Below are 9,888 nucleotides of genomic sequence, written 5' to 3'. Positions count from 1 at the left end.
TTTATAGGGTTTACAAAAGTTGCATTGGCCACCTTCTCCATTTGACCTCAAAATTGGTGGTCACTACTATTATGTGATGCCACTCACTCCTGTTAAATACCATGGCAAGAGGAATACATTTGCTTGCCCAAACCACCATCAAACATCTTCTGGCAGAATTTCAAAATGCAAGTTTCAACCCCTTGCACTAATCTCCATGAGCTGAAACTTTTCCCCCAGCCTCATCTGGTCCTCCTCTACCTCTTGCATGCTTTGCTGCCCAAGGAGAAATGATTAAGGGGGGCAGAGACCCATTTTTCCTCTCTGGACAACATCATTTCCCCTCTCTCTCCACCTCCACTCTCTACCAGAAAGCACACAAGTCATCCAATGCCACTTTCCCATTGTTTACTCCCTCCTGCAGCCTCCAGACACAAGTGGCCGCGCGAGGGCGCGGGAAAGGCACGGATGCCAGCCAAAGGCACGCTCTGGAGCGCCTGGCAGGGCACTTGACCATTGATGCCGCATCCCCCGACCACCTCGAGCCTCCCCCTTGCACCAGTCGAGGTGCCTCGACGTCCGCAACACACCACCATGCTGGCCCCTCATTTCCCACTCTGTCCTGCCCGTGCCACGCGTGCCCAGAGCCGCCCGAGCCTGCCAATGCTGTGCGAGCTCGTGGCTCCACCCGGAGCTTGCCCCGCTCCCTCTCTCTTCCTGGCGCCCTACTCCACCCCACGAGCACCGTAGACAACCCCTCACTCTCTGTCCTGGCCGCCCGAGCCATTGCCGCGGCCACCCGTGCGCCGCGACCACGGTGAGCTGCGGGTCGGCTACTTAAGGCCGTCCTAGGCCCTCCTCGCTGCTCCATTTGCTCCCTCTCTCTCCCGTACACCACCCAGGCCAACCCATTCCTCCTCCCGTGCCCTCCAACCACCTCCATGGCCGGAACCGAGCCGCCGGACTCCGCCCAAATTCGTGCCACCCCGAGCCCCTCCTCTCCACCTCATGGCCTCAGAACATCGCCACCACCATCATGCATATCACCCCTCTCCATTTCGTCCTCTCCGCGGCTGCGGTGCCATGCCCAAACCTCACCGTTGCCTCCGTCCACCGCGGGCGATGCACCGCTCGCATCCGGCCACCCCAGCCGTCGTGGCACACCTCGGCGGTTGCGGCATGCTCTCCTGAATCTGTCGGCGTGCTGGGCGTCGTCGGAGGTGGCCGGTGCCGCCGGAGAGAGCGCCGTCACCGCTCGGCCTCGTCTCCCCTGCCTCTGCTTTATTCGAGCGGGAGGTAGGAGACGGCCTGAGCGCCGGGCCCCGCTCGTCAGCGACCCGGCGGGCCGGCCCCGTACGTTTAAGTGGAGACGGCTTCGGCCGGATTCGCTTTCCCCGCACGAAGACGTACTAATATGAATACGCCTTCGACGTCACCCCTGTCGCCTGCGCGGCCGAGCAGCTGGGCCGGCCCAGTGCTCTATGTTCCGCCCGGTGCGCTGGATAAGGGTAAAGCCCTTTTGCTTTCCTTTTTCTTTTCCAGATAGCTTGTAAAATCTCCCAAATATTCAAATGAACTCCAAATCTTGTAATTCAAATTCCTAGTGACTCCATAAATCGTTCTCTACCTATTGGTACAACATGCACATTTTTCCAGAACACCTTTCTTCACACAAGTTCAATGAAACCCCATTTTCCATTTCTGTGATGAACTTTAGAAAATCACAGAGAGCTCATATTTGATCTAAATGCCATGATTCAAATTTCCGAATACCTATAAGTTCATAACTTAGGTTATGAACATTTTTATTAATACTTTCTGTGCCACACAAAATAATGAGCCATTTCTTCATATTTGTCAACTTTGCAAATTCATGGGAAAATCATTTGAACTCCAAATCCAGTGAAACCAACTCCTAAATGCTTCTGCAATCATGCCTAAATGGGTGCCTTTGCACATTTTTCAAAATAATGTTTCTGTACACTTCTTGCAAATCAATTAATCTCTTGATTCCATCCTATTGTAATGTTCAAAGGAATCCATTGATCCAGTTCCAATGAAACCACTTTGGTCATTCCACATATGACCAGAGCTATCCTACAAAAGTCCAACTCCTATTTTTAGAGCACTTTTATTTTTGCTTTGTTGTATTACTTATTGTGATTGTTTCCAATGTTAGTTGGCGAAGTAGACGGAGTATTTGGAGAAGGACAAGAAGATTTCTAGGCTCTGATGAACTAGGCAAATAGCCCTTTGACCATGATACACCTCTCTTGTTCATCGATAAATTTTCTGTATGCATGATGACATTGTTGATTATGAGCTTGATATAATCGTTGCATTGATGCATGCCTGTTGGTACTTGCATGTTCGTAGCTCTACCCTGTGCTAGAGATGCGATGAAAAATACTTAATATTGACGCATGATGTTGCATCTATGACAGGGTCATTTCTTGGTTACAATCCTTTGAAAACCCCATCGGGTGCCCCTAATGCTCGTGGGTAATGTTGAACTAGGTCACCACTTGATGAAGAAGTGGTGCACCGAAGCAAGCGAATATGTGTTGTTTACAGAAATGGATTTGATTTAAGACTTGTTAACCGTCCCAGCCAAACATGCGCAACCACTCTACCCTTATATGGGAAAGGGCATTATTGATTACCTTGTTCGTGCTAACCTGGATGCCCTCATTACTAGTGACGGGAGTGGCGTGGTCACTCTCGGGACTGGGTCATGCCAGGTAGGGCGGCCATGACTATTTTCACAGGGCACCGTACACACCGTTGGTACCCCGTGCTTGTGATATGTGATGAATATGGGAGTGTGGCTCCACAAAAAGAATTTATTGTGTGACAATGTTTGGCACGGGGGCTGCTACCAATCGAGTGGACTCCTTGTTAGTCGCGGCTAGGGAAAGGTAGTGATCGGGTGCTTACCCCGGGTACTTGCGGTACCGCAGGTCGTGGATGACATGAAGGCTTCACGGATTTTGTGGGTAAAGTGTGCAACCCCTGCAGAGTGTCAAACTATTCGAATAGCCGTGTCCACGGTCAAGGACAGTTGGGTGGTGCTGGTTAGACTATGTCCATTTGTTCCTAACAAACAACATGGTTTGATAAATATGTTGACGTGATTCGTGAGGAAGTCACGATGAGCTTGAACATGAGTTGTTCATAACTCTTCCTCGATGTTGATGTCTATAACTTCCTTACTTGTTGCAGATGCATTCATGTCCTTGATAAATGTTGATCATACTTGCATGAGAAAAACCAGCTTTTCGCAAAAATGCTAATCTAGCAGTAGAGCCTTGAAAATTTATTCTGTTATCACTCTTGGGTTGCTTGCGAGTACATTCAAACGTACTCACTGGCTTGTCCCTGGCTATTTACTTGGCCAGGCTTGGAAGAACAGGTAACTGATGAAGAGTTCTTTGGTGACGATCATGCGAGCTAGGGCGCTTCCCAGTCAGAATGCATGTAGGGTTAAGGCAGATGGCATGGGTCCAAGTTATTGACGAAGATTCCTTTGCGATGTGATTCTCATGACTCGGTCATAATGGTCATAATTTATGTAAGGCGGTATGTATGGATGTAAGACTCTTGTTATTCAGCTTCTGTCTGTTAAGTGAGCATTGATCTCTGGGATCACTGTACACGTGCATTCGGTGATCACGACTTATGAGTCGGGGTCCCCTCATCAGCCAACCATATCAGTTTGGCAGTGGGGAAGCGAGCCGTCCTTTGCGCTGAAGCATATACCTCCAGGGGTCCCGGCAGTCCGGTGATCGTGCTGCCGGACATGAGGAACACAAATGAATCGGCGGGCGACCATTTAGGCCAGGTATTATATACCCGTGCTGTCCAGAACTAGCACCGCTTAGTTCATTTGAATGTAATGATATCCGACATCTTTGTATGAAAATCCGGTATTTTATATGAATTCCATCATTGTTTATGAGAGTATTTGCATGAATTTCGTCCGGTTGGTTGAGTTGCTGTCAGAATGTGTGCGGCTACAATTGGATGGCGTAATATGCGGGTCGCCAGTCGGTCTGCGGCCGGCTCGGGCGGCGTGGTGGGACAAAAAAGCACAGCTCATGCGAGCTCGTCTCCAACGTGCGCGCTGGAGGATGCATGAGCACCCGAGCCATTCCTCGTTCATCAATGGCAAAGGCACCGGTGGACAAAAGGGTCGTCAATATTTTGGCTACCCCGGGCAAGATCCAAACAGCCCCTCCCAGCAGATTCAAATCCCTTATTCGCCGTGAAATTTTGCCATGTGTTGCTTTCATGGACTAGCAAGATGCCCGTGCATTGCACGGAACATCAAGATGCATTTTGTTTTACAAAACACCTATTGTGATTGACCCATGCAGGAGTAATCCCATGTGTAAAAACTAATGATATCTCGAGAATTTTATCAGAAAAATGGTATCTCGAGAATTTCATCAAAAAAATGATAACTCGAGAAAGATGAGAGATAAGGTGAGGAGGAGTGGGGTGTGGTGGTGACTGGTGGTCAGACTGGGCGGAGGCATGGGGATGGAAGGAGCATTATGTCTAGGTTTGTATCTCTCTCACACACACCCACGTAGGTGGGGGACGTGCACGAAGAGAAGAGGTGCATGCACGGCGCACCTACTCCCGCCTCTTTCCCAACCACACCCGCACGGGTACACGGCGGAGCTCATTTTTGTATGAAAAGGCAGCCCATGTGGTAATTTGACACGTGTACTGGTTGTCCAATTGATGGAGGATCGTCTACCACGGGTGAACAAACAAATTGCAACTTGACGCGTTATGTTAAAAAAGAGGCAAACTATGTGGGGCCTACCTTAGAGGCAAGGTTCTATACACTTGAGATGCTTTGTACGTATTACTTTTGATGTGTCCCGTCAACTCGCAGAACGAGGAGAAGCTTGCTTACTATGCCATCTCCCCCGCCCACGGGCGCGGTGGCTCGCAGGACGAGGTGAAGCTTGCTTACTATAGTAGTACTACGCCTTACACCCGCTCCCTCGCCCACGCGCGCGGTGGCTCGCAGGACGAGGCGAAAATTTTACTACTCCCTCCGTTTACTCCTCGTCCCTACCTTGGTTAGAGAGATTATCATATTGTTTGGAATATATGTCTTTTAGTAGCAGTAGGAATAGTACAGTGGTATATAGGAGTAGTACTACTACAGAAATTTCCTTGGAGTCCCTGGTGCAGCAAGCTACCCTAGGCTATGTTACTACTCCCTCCTTTCCAGTTTATGGCTCAGTTTCAAAATCTCTCCAACCAAGGTAGACGGTGAGTGGTGGAATTAATTTCGTAGTTTGCACAAGTAATGTACGCTCGTTTTTCTCAAGAAGTTATGTTTACCGAGGCATTAATTAGAACGAATGCATGCATGACCACTAAATTTCCATGAACTTCTACATGCATTGGTGAGTTTTCTCTTGATAATGCTTGCATCGGGTGATTTAACGCACCTCGAAATCCAACATGTGATGGTATTACTACTACTAGTAGTAGAATTGAGACTTATAAAATGGAAAAACGAATTTTTTTAGACGAGCCCTATAAACTGGAAAGGAGAGAGTAGTTAGTAGTATACTACCTCCATAGTGGGTACGTACTCCGTAAAATCAGATTCTCCCAAAACTAAGTCGCTCAACCTTTATTTGCTTGTTTCCCTTCCTGCCTCGTTGCCTCGAACATAGTATGCCAAAGTCCCCTGCCTGCCATGCGGGAAAAGACCCGCCCTCGCCTTTTTTTAGTCCGGGTTTGTAGCAATGGATCGCGTGAAGCAGCAAAAACCAAGCCATGTCTTGTACTCCTCCGTCGACGCTCGCTTTCATGAATTCTGTACTTCCTCTCGCCGACATGTGGGACATATAGCAACCGGGTCGACGTGTCATGCACCAAATAACAGTGCAGAATAGTAGGGGGGACGCACCCCAGTCGTACCGCCCAGTAGTAGTAATGAGCAATGAGACATCAAATCACAATGCCGCACCTTCCCAGATGGATGAAGCAACCATTATTTCACACTTCGCTTCGCCATCCTCTCCTTCAAGAAAACCACGTAGTATTGCTTCTGCCACTGTTCTGCCTCAAGAGGGACACGCGCATTGCCTTGGTACATCATGACACGTGGGACCGCATGACAGGCCATGCTCCCCCGCCCATCGCTTGGTAAAATCACCTCATTTTTACTACTTCCTCCGTATCGGTTTACAGGGCATGCACGTTGTTCTAGGTTGAGAATTTAACTGGCTATATATGTGATGAACAGTATATGTTTAGAAACTACATCCGCTTAAGAATCCAATGATATACTTTTTGTGACATAGTAACTCATATGTAGTTAGTCAAATGGATGACCGAGAACTATGTGCGCGCCCAATAAACCGAGACGGAGAGGGTAGTAGAGTATGTATCTTTTTAGATCAATATAGTCGGGATTCACGAAGGAGCAAAACCAAGTGGTAGGCTGCTCCTGTTGTGTTGGCGTAGCAACTCAAGCAGGGTTAGTCCGCACACGAAATGGTGACACACTTAACAGGACCCCTTTGGCCGACATGTGGCTCATCCACCGTCTTGTTCCACGTGCGAAGCACCCAATTACAGTTCGGAGTAGCAGTTGGACTTGGAGGCACCCCGGTCGTAGCGCCGCTGTAGTAGTAAATGAGCGATGAGGGGTCAAATCACAAAGCCCCACCTTTCCCGCATTAAGCTGGACTGACGAAGTAACCATCATTTCACTCTAGGGTGCAAGAGCATAAAGAAAAGATAAAACCAATGATGTGTGCGGCAGCTACCTAGGGAACCCTAGGGTAGGGGCCTCCACTACAAATCCATTTTTTTGAAAGCGCCTCCACTACAAATCCGCTTCTCCCTTGTCCTCTTGAAGAAAACCGATGATGCGTGCGGCGGTAGGGTTTGTAGGAGTACTACTGCATGCGGGGCCACGTCATAGTAGAAGGGAGAGGGATTGAGTTCGAGTCGATGCCTTAATATGTGTGGGCCGCTTGGTTTTACGGGAACGAGGCAACATTTTGGGTTCGGGGACCAGTGGAGATATACGTACAAAACATTGTGGATGTAGGTTCGACCGAAAGGCAATGATGCATGGGCCCTGCATTTTGATATACCCGCGTCCGCGTGAAATTTGCTACTCTACTCAAAACTAGTAAGGTACACATGCATTGAACGCATGAGATTTGGAAACCAAATTAGGAATAAATACACACTATAGCATGTAAAGCTTTGAGTCATATATGCATGATCTAGATGTTCATTTAGTTCTTATAGTTAATCTCATTCAAAATCAATTAGTTTTATAAAAAAGGTTAAGATTCATGGGATTGTGCATTGTAAAGCATAAAGTAAAAACAAATAATGGCAATTCATTTACTACCTCCGTCCTGGTTTATTGGTCCCCATTGTATATTGTGTCAAATTTTGACTGTAGATTGAACTAACAAAACGTTCGTGCATGTTACCAAAAATTATATCATTGAAAACTATGTTGAAATACGAATCTAATGATATAATTTTTGTTGACATGCATTAACATTTTGTTAGCTAAATATTTGGTCAAAATTTGGCATGAACTACAAAGGTGACCTATAAACCAGGATGGAGGTAGTAGAAAAAAAAGTTTGGGCAATTATGATACGTAAGATTCTAGAACAAAGGAGAAGTGCTTGTGTTTTGGGAAAGCATGCACGACCCACGTCTCTTATTGGTTGATATGTCACGAAACAAGAAATGAGGAGGGAGTTAATGTATCGTGCCAAAGTGTTTTGGGATTATTTGGTTTTCGGAAGATGACTTACACACCTATACGGAGTGAGTACAAAGAGAAAAAAATGAATTGCAGTTAAAAGAATGACATTTCTAACAAAAATGTGAATGTGAACTACATATGTGAGCACGTGACCAACACATACATTGTCGATGCAAAATTTAATGCAAGAAATAACTTATGAGTAACATGCACGAATTGATGATGTGGTGCTTGCATGCATAGAGTAGAAAAAACAATGTGATTTATGACTTGCATGCATGACGTGTTCTTGTGCCATAGTTGCATGTCTAGGAAAAAAGCTACTAGTGGGTTGTACTAGCTATTTAGGAATAGAAGATGTATACATGGAATTTGTAGGGAAAGAGATGACATGTATCTCAATTCCTGTGAGTAGGGATTGGAAAAGAGATGTCATTTGATTCACATCATAGGAACTTTTCTATTGAATCTAGAGATGACATGTATCTCAGTTCCTATGAGCAGGGATTAGAAAAGAGATATCATTTGGTTCACATCATAGGAACTTTTCTATTGAATATACGCCAATGTTTATTTGACTTTGAAATTATGGGAGTATAGGAATACATTCATATGAACCAAGTGGCTCTAAAGCTATAAAAATGATATCATGTTTATGTCCTTTGAAATGTGGAGTATATGAATCTATTCCTATGAACCAATTGGCTCTAAAGAAAAAAATCCTATGAAAATCATATCATATAGAGTTCCTATGTTATTTCTCCACACCAAAGGATGGTTGAAATTGCTGCAGGTGATACGACAGTCTTTCTTTGCAGACTCCTCCCCCATCTTTATAGTTACCTCTCGAAGATGAATGAAATGATATATATTGGGTATTATATATGTGCATTTTGGTACACGAAAACTCGGTAAAAGTTTGCGAGGTTCGAATTTTCAATAAAGCTATATGCACTGCATTTTGGAGCAGAGGGAGGAGCATACGGCAGTTGCTAACACTCACGTGGAAGATTTGTGTGTAGGAGGAGTGGCTTCTCTATTAAATGACATGACAAAACTGACACTGTCGGATGCCGATCTAACGGTTCTTACGGCGTTCGTCAGGAAACGGCTTGTGGCGAACGTTTGTCAGATAATGATTTACAGACACATGCATTGCATTGATACATGCCCCCTCTCTCTCACGCACACACGCACCCTCACAAGTCACGACTCTCCCGAGTCCTCTCGCACCCACCGTCTATCTGCAGGTAGACGTCACACACATATGTGCTCTTCACACCCTACCCTCAGAACTTCTAAAAAACAGAAGACGTCACACACCTTTTATTTTAGCTCACACGTCACACACTTATACTGCACGCACTAGTTCTCTCACACCCACTCGCGGGTACACGTAGGAGCGATTTGTTTGAAGCTGGTACAACAAAATCACTCCACTATATATATAAGCAGGAGCTATAGCGCTTGCTTTACTAGGGTTCGTCTCTTTCACTCTCTCATGCTCTCGAGATCCAAGCGACATAGGTGGCCACACTCTCTCTTTGCTCACGGCTGGTCACAAATCTAGCCGGACCACCTCGACCGGGGCAGGGGTGTAGGTGCATCGTTCACGCTGTCGTTGGCGGCGAGGGAGGAGACCAACGGCTGCCCGCGCATCCCGATCGGCGGCCGTGCCATTCTCTCCGAGAGAGCGCCGGCTCGGGAGGGCCTCCGACCCCTTCTTCCTCCCTGCGATATCATGGCCAAGATGCGGCCTCCCGATGCCATCTTTGCCACATGCCGACAACCCTCAGGTATATATTCCTTTGAAACTTGCCTTGCTCTACTGCCCTAGGTCCCCACGTGGCTGCGTGTGGATCTTTTTCTACTTCCGTCGGCTGTTCCAAAGCCACCTAGACTTTTACTATTATTAGAGGTAAAGCTAGTTCATACAGTTGAATCTAAGAGTTGGTTTAAACAGGGAAGAAAGTAGGAAAGATGTAGAATGAATCTTGGACTTGGTTCTAAGAGGAAACGGGGGAAAGTAGTAGATACTGGCTACCCAACCGGTCTCTTGGTCGAAAAGCCAAAGAAAGCATGGTGGATGGCGAAGGGTGGGGGGAAGTGGACCTGTCTCTTGGTTGAAAAAG

The sequence above is a fragment of the Triticum aestivum genome, chromosome 3D (genome assembly GCF_018294505.1).
Source record: "Triticum aestivum cultivar Chinese Spring chromosome 3D, IWGSC CS RefSeq v2.1, whole genome shotgun sequence".
Classification (NCBI taxonomy): Eukaryota; Viridiplantae; Streptophyta; class Magnoliopsida; order Poales; family Poaceae; genus Triticum; species Triticum aestivum.
The sequence above is the reverse complement of the archived record's forward strand: the minus strand, read 5'-3'. Positions refer to the sequence as shown.